This window comes from Peromyscus leucopus, chromosome 1, assembly GCF_004664715.2.
Source record: "Peromyscus leucopus breed LL Stock chromosome 1, UCI_PerLeu_2.1, whole genome shotgun sequence".
NCBI lineage: Eukaryota > Metazoa > Chordata > Mammalia > Rodentia > Cricetidae > Peromyscus > Peromyscus leucopus.
The window spans coordinates 35,726,084-35,735,828 of NC_051063.1; positions in this window are offsets into that span (position 1 = coordinate 35,726,084).

The following is a 9,745-nucleotide window of genomic DNA, read 5'->3' on the forward strand; positions in this document are numbered from 1 at the left end:
AAGAAAAAGCATAAAATAAAATTAAGGATGATTGCATTAAATAATGATGATGATGATGATGATGATGATGATAATAATAAAACTTAGTGCTAAGCTGTGGCATGCTGCTAGGCAAGCCAGCAGTGGCTGCTTGTAGTCATGACTTCCTGTTGTCTGGCTTTTAAAAGCAGATCCAAGAGAGGCACATTATAAGGGAATGCTCTTACTGGTTTCTGAATTTTTCTAGTTTTTAACCAGTGTAAACAAATGATCCCAGCCAGAGACCCTATGTTTTAATATTCTCTTCTCAATCTAGTGTTGAGCACTGCAGCAAACCATCTCTGGACTAAGAGTTAAAATTCATCATGAATTTCATCATCTAGGAAATAAGGAAGAGGGAATGCGGGTTGTTGAGGAAGCCTTAAGTGAATATGTAAAGAGCAGGTCAAGTCCTGAGTAAATGTGTGTTTTTGACATTGGCTAATCATTGGTTCTCAACCTGTGGATCATGACCCCTTTGGAAAACCTCTGTCTCTAAAAATATTTACATTATGATTTGTAAAAGTAGCAAAATTACAGTTATTGATTAGCAACAAAAACAATTTTATGGTTGAGAGTCAGCACAACATAAGCAACTGTATTAAAGGGCCACAGCCAGGGGAAAGTTAGGAACCACTGGACTAATGCTGGACTAATGGGTATATGGGTATGTGAGAAATTAACAACTTTATCATATGGTTTAGGCTCTGAACAACAGAGTCTTCTAGTCCAAGTATGAGTATTTATGAACAACTGATCAGTATGTTCAAAATCTAGTAGCTGCAGCTTTCTCTTCCTACATGTTTACTGCCTCAGATTACTTTCCTACACAGACTTCCTACTGAGACTAGCTAACTCCTCCCTCTGTGCTGTGCTTAATAAATGCACTGAGGTGCTGGATTGTTGAGGTATTAAGTGATGCTCCAGGAAATTGTGCATGGCCCACCTGACCCTAGCTTTTCTGTAAGCATGTCTGTGTGTCTGTCCTCATTACCAAGTCACATTTCCAGACCTAAGTCATGTGGGTCAGGATGAGAAAGGGCTGATCAAATGCATAAAGCAAGTGGAACCATGGGGGCACTATAGGTCCTACTTGGGCCTGAGGAGAACTTAAATGAACAAAGCCATTCAAGCTCTACACAAGAACACACTAAGGTATTATAGTGGAGTGAAAATGAGGAACAAACATTACTGGTGGATGGTCACTGACTTAACATTTCCTTTTGTTACAAGAAGTTCAATTCACATACAGATAGAGTCATGAGGATATTCCAATCAGCAAGGTCCTTATCACTATGCTAAGTGAACATATGAAGGCAGGAGGAAGGAAAGAATGTAGATGTAACCAACCGTTACATCTTATTAAATAAGAAACACAGAACCAATGCAAAGAAGAAAGCCAAGAGATCAGAGCTAAAAGCCTTACCCGCCTGCTGCAGCTAGCCTCTTAAGCCAAGAGACCTCTCTGAAAGAGACCTACTTCCTGTCTGTTTGTCTTTATATAGACTTTCTGTTCTGCCTTCTCATTGGTTGTAAAACCAACCACATGACTGCCTCATCACTGTCTGTTGTACAGCCTTCCAGGTCTTCTATAGTATTGAGATTAAAGACGTGTGTCTCCATGCTGGCTGTATCCTTGAACACACAGAGATCTACCTAGCTCTGCCTACCAAGTGCTGAGATTAAAGGTGTATGCCACGAACTCCCAGCTCTGCTATGATTTGCTATTAGCTCTGACCCCCAGGCAACTTTATTTTTTAACATACAAATAAAATCACATTTCAGTACAAATAAAATATCACCATAGAGAAAGTGCCACTAGTCTATGGTAGAGTCATCCTTGTGGATTCCTGAGAACCTCCCTAGTACTGTTTCTCTCTATTCCCATGGTGTCTTCATTTATCATGGTATCTCTTTCCTTGCTCTCTCACTCTGTTCCCATTCCAGCTCTAATTTCTTGCTCCCCTAAGCTCTCATCCCCCATCCCTTTCCCTCAATTTCCTCTCCTCACCCCCAGTTTGGTCATGTGGATCTCATCCATTTCTTCATCACTGGGCAATCCATCCATCCTAGGGTCCTGCTTACAAGCTAGCTTCCATGGAGCTGTGGTTTGCAGTCTGGTAATCCTTTGCTTTATATCTAGTATCAACTTATGAGTTAGTACATACCATGTTTGTCCATCTGAGTCTGGGTTACCTCACTAAGGATGATATTTTATAGTTCCATCCATTTGCCTGCAAACCTCATGATGTCATTGATTTTTTTTTCTGCTGAGTAGTACTCTATTGTGTATATGTACCACATTTTCTTTATCTGTTCTTCAGTTGAGGGGCATCTGGGTAATTTCCAGGTTCTGGCTATTAAAAATAATGCTGCTATGATTCTGAGATACCATCATAAACCTGTCAGAATGGCTAAGATCAAAAACACTGAAGACAGCTTATGTTGGAGAGGATGCGGTGCAAGGGGAACACTCCTCCACTGTTGGTGAGAATGCAAACTTGTACAGCCACTTTGTAAATCAGTATGGCAGTTTCTCAGAAATTTGGGAATCAATCTTCCTCAAGACCCAGCTATACTATTCTTGGGCATATACCCAAGGAATGCTCAATCATACCACAAGGACACATGCTAAACCAGGTGGGAATCTTTCAGTCTGAAGGAAATATAGACAAAATACATACATGACTTTTTCCTCAAAACTACTGAGGGAAATGGTCTCTTCTTATGATGAACATAATAATTTTGTGTAACATACTATTATATACATAATTATGTACTTTCTTGAATCTTTGCAACATTATACTAGGTAGAAATAAGTTAACATATCTGACTTCACTCAAAGGAAGAAATGTATACAAAGGTGTGAACACAAAAAGGTGAGGGTCAGGAAAGATAACCCATAATCTGTCCATTGTGGCTGCCAAAAATATTGAGCTTTGAATCTTATCTTGACAGTATGAGATTACACTGAATTATTTATTTAGATATCTCATCTTGCGAGAGCAGAGTCCAAAGGCATGAATGTACCACAATGCCTTTTGAAAAGTTTTCAGTTTCAGGATACAATAAAGCTGAAATGTAAATGGATGACTCTAAAGTGAGACCTAGGGGATAAGAATACAGAAAACACGATGGGTTTTGTAATGGAAGATAGATTTCTTCTGGTAGATATAGAAATTTTTCATTAGGTTTATAGAATGGATGGGCTTGAGGCAAGGAAGAATGCAATTATGAAAATAAATCCCTTCTCTCCTAAATATTCCAATAGAGTCTTGAGAAGTTTGGTTGAATTCTATATATGGGAGCTTTAAACATTTGCAGATCTTTGATTTTCTGAAAGCTAGTTAATGTGTGCATTGAAACTAAAGACAGGGTTATGAAGATAAAATAAGATGGTGTCAGGGATCCAAAGAAAAATTAAAAGCTTTCCAGATAATTTTCTGCTAGGCCAGTATCCTGTGATACAGCTAAACTATATCACAGTGACAATACAAAAATCCCCAATGATATTTCTGAATACATTATTTGAATCTGTATTCTAGGTGCTTATCAGCTTCACACACAGAAATCACATCCTTCAAGAGTGAGCATGGATGAAAGCCTTCTTTATAGTACAGATTTAAGATGGGTTATGAGAAGCATTTTTCTAATTATGCTTTATCAATAAAAACACAGGAGCCAGATATCAAGGTAAGAACCTGATTGATCAGAGAAGTGGCCAGGGACATCCTTTCTCCTTCCTCTATCTGAAAGGACCAAGAATCTTTCTAAGCCCCTCCCTACCACTTACTGTGTCTCTTTGTCTTCAGTCCACCAAAACCTCTAGAACTAATTTTGGTCAGCTAGTAGCTAGCTCTGCTCTCTGATTCAAAGTAAACTTTATTGTCAGTCTTGGGAGTGTCAGAGTGAGATCAAAATATCCCAATTCAGTTGTGACACCATGTGGGTTTTTACTTAGTGGCCTTATTATCTTTATCAAAGAAAGAAATCAAAATTATTATTATACCCATTAATTAATGTATCTCTGAACTCTCAGAAGAACGGCTTCTATTTGTATTAGATGGAAATTAATAGAGACTCATAACTGGTAAAGGTGCAGAGAAAAAGACTGAGCAATCTTCAACCCTAAATGGGAGAGGGATGTATATTCTATACCACAACTTTTACCCCCAATCTCAGGGATCACCAAAGAAGAAGGAGCAAAAAAATAGAGTCTAAGGGCAGAGGTGGTAATGATTACAAGGAAACTGTTCTGGATACAGTCGGGCAGATGCACATTTGAGTTCCCAATGCTTATGACAGCATGTACAAGACCTGTGCATCCTAAAGCCAGACCAAATGATCCACTGAGAGGGGAGTAGAGATGAAGTCCAAACCTAGGCTGAGGAGCGATGGCACACAGTTAGTGCTGGGAGAGAGACGGAGTTTCCTTTCAGAGTGTAGCCCCTGGTGAGCCAACCACTCTCCAGCAGAAGGCCACACATCTAAGAGTACAAGGGCAGCACAAGTTAACTTAACGAGTTAAGAAATAAAAGTGGACACAAAGTTGGAAAGGAAGGGGCTGTATCTGGGAGGACTTAGGCAAGGATGAATATGATTAAAACGCATTGTTTTAAATAAGGAACTACTAAAAATGTAAAAAAGAAAAAGACAGAAAGCGAAAATAAGCTTTCTTAAATGAAAAATCAGCTATTATCTAAATGCCTTCAGAAAAATGGTGAGGAACATTTCAGGAAAGCAAAAAGCCACAGGAGAACATGAAGGCAGTTGGTGTCCTCAGTTATAGATTGTCTCATACATAACCTATCAAAATATCAGCACCTTTAACATTTTATTTTATTTAAATTATTCCAGAGATAAAAGTATTTTAAGACTAAGAAAAACATTCCTATGCCTTTCATATAGGTTTCACAACTCTTGATATTTCACCTTTTATTTCATGAATCTTTAAATCTGTGATATAAATATACCAGTATATGTATAAATTTGAATGATTAAAGACTATGTTACAAAAATTATGCTTTAGTACCCTGAGAACTTTCATATTTACTACTTACAATGAATGACATTTTCATACATAGCCACAGTACCATGTCCAAAGAAATAATTTATTAGCATAATAATCTGATCTACAAATTTTATTTAAAAATTATGTAATTTATCAGCAGACTTGGTCTTAGAAATGATTAACTCTAAGGTTAATGTAAGTAATATAGTTATAATTTTTGTAGTGTATTTAAAATACTTTGACAGTATTTTTTGAGATTTTTTTTAGGCTGAAAGATCATAAAAAAATATATTGTCAATCGTTTCCTGATATTCAGTTTTAGAATTTTATTGGCTGGTTCCATGTCATGTGTTTTGTTCAAAATGATTAAAAAAAAATGAGACTGCTTTTGGGTTGAAGCCCACATATTCTCCACATTGTCACAGTGCATATATGCCCTGTTATAGTGATGTCATCATTGACATTTAGGGAAGTGGGCATCTTTCAGCCTTCCCTTCTGTGCATCTCTTGCCCATCTCCTTTGAAATTAATAAACACTTTTTGGGAAGATACCCTGAGATTTCTGAAATATTTCTGCTTGAATCAAGTACTACTATGAAAGTTTTCAAATGTTTATTTTCCTAATACCATTATTTCTATTGAATCTACTTGTTATCCTAAACTACAGTAATTAATTTTTTCACTTAGTTGTGCCTTAACCTGTAAGATGAATTGCTAAATGGTTTTATTAATAAAAAACCTGAGTCAGATATTGGGGTGAAAACTGAATGATCAGAGGAATAGGACAAGCCACAGCCAACCTCACCTTACTAACTCCTCAGCCTCCAGAGAGAGCTATTTCCTGTATATTCACACCTATATCCTTTCTGTCCCTGCCATCTCACCTCCTCTCTCCACCCAGCTACATCACTTCCCCTTTCTGTCCGGCTCTATCACTTTTTGTCTGTCTGTCCAGACCTCCAGACCTCTATGGTTAACCAGTGATGGGAATAAATGTATGTGCCACCATGCCTGGCTCTGTTCCCAGTATGGCCTTGAACTCACAGAGATCTGGATGAATCTCTGCCTCCTGAATGCTAGGATTAAAGGTGTGTGCTAACATTGCCTGACTTCTATGTTTAATATAGTGGCTGGCTTTTTCCTCTGATCTCCAAGCAAGCTTTATTTATTAGAACACGCACATGCACGCGTGCACGCGCGCATACACACACACACACACACACACACACACACACACACACACACACAAATATCATTGCATTTATTGTTGCAATATTATACTGGATGAGCAGGTTATATTTATGTTTTTAGAATCACATACACATACATATATTAGAACAATTAATAAAAACAAGGCCATGGATTATAAAGGGAAATAGGAGAGGTATATGAGAGGGTTTGAAGGGAGGAAAGCAAATGGAAAAATGGTGGGATTATATTATCATTTCAAAAGACAAAAAAAAAATTTAAAAATATACTTACAGGATTTTTATTTTTTATATAATGGAGTCTTACCAACATTGTTTAGTTATGCTCAAAACCATCTAAGTTGGCTAGTGGTAAATACTTTCAAGCTCACTTTTGAGTCCTTTGACATTTTCCTCTTATTCTGTGAACACATTTCCCCTAGTTGTCACAAGATGTTCCAGCTTGATTTGGACATCTGTTGTTAAAGTCTTAGAGTCATTTTTCCATAGAGCTGTAGTTATGGTAATAGATGTGATAATTAGAAACGAGCATCTGATTGCTATGTGCACTGATGACCAATTTTTTTCTCCCATTGGACAGAGTTTGACATAATGTATGTGTACATTATAAATTTTTTGTATCCTATTTATATCCCAATTTATCGAATATTGTTTGCCTCAGTATTTGACTTTGAATTCAATGTGTTTTGTTTCCTTCTGGCTCTCTACTGTTGTTCATAACCTACTTTCCTGGACTTAAGGAGCTTGGATCTTTTTATCCCATTCAAACCATTTTCTTATTTGCTAATTCTCTTCACAAATAGCTGGTTGACCAGTCAACTCTTTGTTATGGAAGCCATTTGAACTTGACTTTTTTATTGAATACTGAAGCTTCAGTATCAGTTACTGAGACACTTGCTGTGGTAAGCCCCACATCCTGTTGGACCTGCTTTAAGGAGATCTAAAACAAATGTTACCCTCAGAATCATTGGGGTTTGAAGAAATTTGTTTGGAATTGGGTTGGGAACTTTTGGGGACTTGTCATTTCTGTATTAGTTGTGCATTATCTTTACCCCTGAGAAAAAGCCCATTATCTTACTCACAAATGTGGCTGATTTTAATCTGTATCTTGCTAGGTAGAAACTAATAGGGGGAACAATTTTCTTTAAATATTGGGTTTGGTGGCTCAGGTTGTAATGTAGAAGATAAGTGCCCATCTAACATGTGTAAGACCCTAAGAAAGATCTCCAGAAATGAAAACAAAAGTGATATTCTGGGCATATCTGACCCAGTCTACCATATGGACAAAAATTTAAACCTGTATGCTAAATTCAACAATCTATTAATAAGATAAACATTTTATGAGACTCAGCTTATCTGAGTATTCTTGAATAGCCAAAACTATAGAGATCAACTGTAGAGTGGTGGGTATGAGAAACAGTGATAGAAGGGAATGGAGAATTAGCATTTAAATAGTAGAGAGCTTCAATTTTGCAGAATAAACAGATAAGTGATTGATTGTTGTGGCTGCACAGCAGTGTGAATGCTCTTAGTGATACTCAGTCATTTCTAGGAGTGGTTAATGTACTGACTTTTAAGTTGTGTGCAGTCTGACATAACTTAAAAATGAATAGATTAAAATTGAATATATCCAAATACTAGCATTGAGATATCCTACAAAGACTGCTACTTCCATCTATTAATATGCAAGATGGTGGGACTCTGAATACATGTTGATCATCTTAAGGGCAGTTAAACTGACTTATAGGTCTTATACTCTTATTTGGCTAGACTTTGCATTAAAAAAATGTTTAGTAGAAGTTATGTGAGAAAGAAGAAAAGGGATAAAAATAGAATTTCATAGTCTCAAAATCAGACCTTTTTTCTATCTCTTGAAAATTCCTTAACTAGGATTTATGCATTAGCTATACTTGAAGTCAATTCATTGAGAATTGTAAAAAAACAGATACGACTTGGAATGATAGCTCTACTTTTTATAATACCCCCCAAGTCTCACCCCAAATTATTGTTATTTTTTCATACAGTGAGATTCAAGATCTAGCAACTTGATTTTTATTTTGCATCTGTTTGGTAAACCAGTTGATTTCCATTAGAATCTCCTTTGGTGGAGAATGTGGAACTTTTAACTTGGTGTACTTTGCAGGCTTGTTTGTATCATATGTAGACTGGAGAAAGATGAGTCTAAGGTGTGCACAACCTTGATAAGCATTTCCATCAGCAATGGGCTGAGGATTCCTCAACATTCTTAGTTCTTTTCATATAAAGAATTATGTGTTCAGTCATACTTTGTTCTGCTTTCATACCAATGAAGAAACATGTTTCTAACAAACTTTGCATGTTAGTGGTTAAAATGAAAGCATTTGTTTTGACATTATGTTACATTTGCTTATATCTTAAGCTGTAAGAATTATCAGGAACTTTAATTAGCTAATGTGCATTGAAGATCTTCACATATATTTGACGAATTTGCTCTTTCTTTGATTATTTAGCAAAAGTCTAAATAATCCCCTTTGGAGATAAATCTACTCTATGTGATTCCTCTCATGTTTCTATTATCAAACAGATCTGTTACAGGGGTAAAGTACTATTGTTAAATTTTGAAAAAAATGTGGAGAATTATTATTACATAATAAGTTTTTCTACATGTATCTTGGCCAGTGTCCACCTTGCCTGATGGATGTATGGATGCATTCAAGTAGATTACCCTTCTTTTTTTCTAGGAAATTCTACTAAATGGTATTTTTTGCTTGCTAATGAATGACTGATCCTTCTGAAAAAGATGATGAAGGAAGTATACTTGTTCAATTGTTGTTTGCCAACATGTAAACTTTCCCATCTTCCCTTGTATAGTTAGAAGCAGACTTGGGAGGCAAGTTTTGTTAATGTAGCACCACCAAAAATCAGCTGAAATTACAAATTTGAGTAATGTTTTGCTTTCTCCATAGGAGATAAACAGGAAAAGGAGTCTGTTGTAAGGGAGTGTGGCATGGTGGTAGAAAGGATTGGAGCAAGGAAAGAGAAAGAGGGAAGTGATGTAATTACATTTTAATTAAAGTTCTTAATTGAAAAGAATATTACCTTGGACTTAAGATGAGGGTTATATACTTGGTACTTACATAATAATGATAATAATAGCATAAAATACTATGATATTATTGTGATTGTTTTAATTATTAATTGCTATTTTAATTAATAGTTTTAATTATATCCTTATTTAAGATAAACATTTCTTCCTAACCTAACTGGGATTAAAGTTGACAGGAGGAGGGTACATTCTAGTGAAGGTATTCCACTCTGAGGTGGGGATGTCCTGCTGCTTAAAGCTGGCAACATCATGCAGATATCACTTTGAATAGATTACACAAGTCCTCTTGGTTGAAAGTATAACTTGACAAACGTTGTTTTACTAAGCATAAAATCATCCTAGTGTGTGTATGTTTGGGTTGTCTTGATCTTAGTTTATGTAAACATAGTCTTACTTTTCTCTATATGAACATTTATCTCTCAA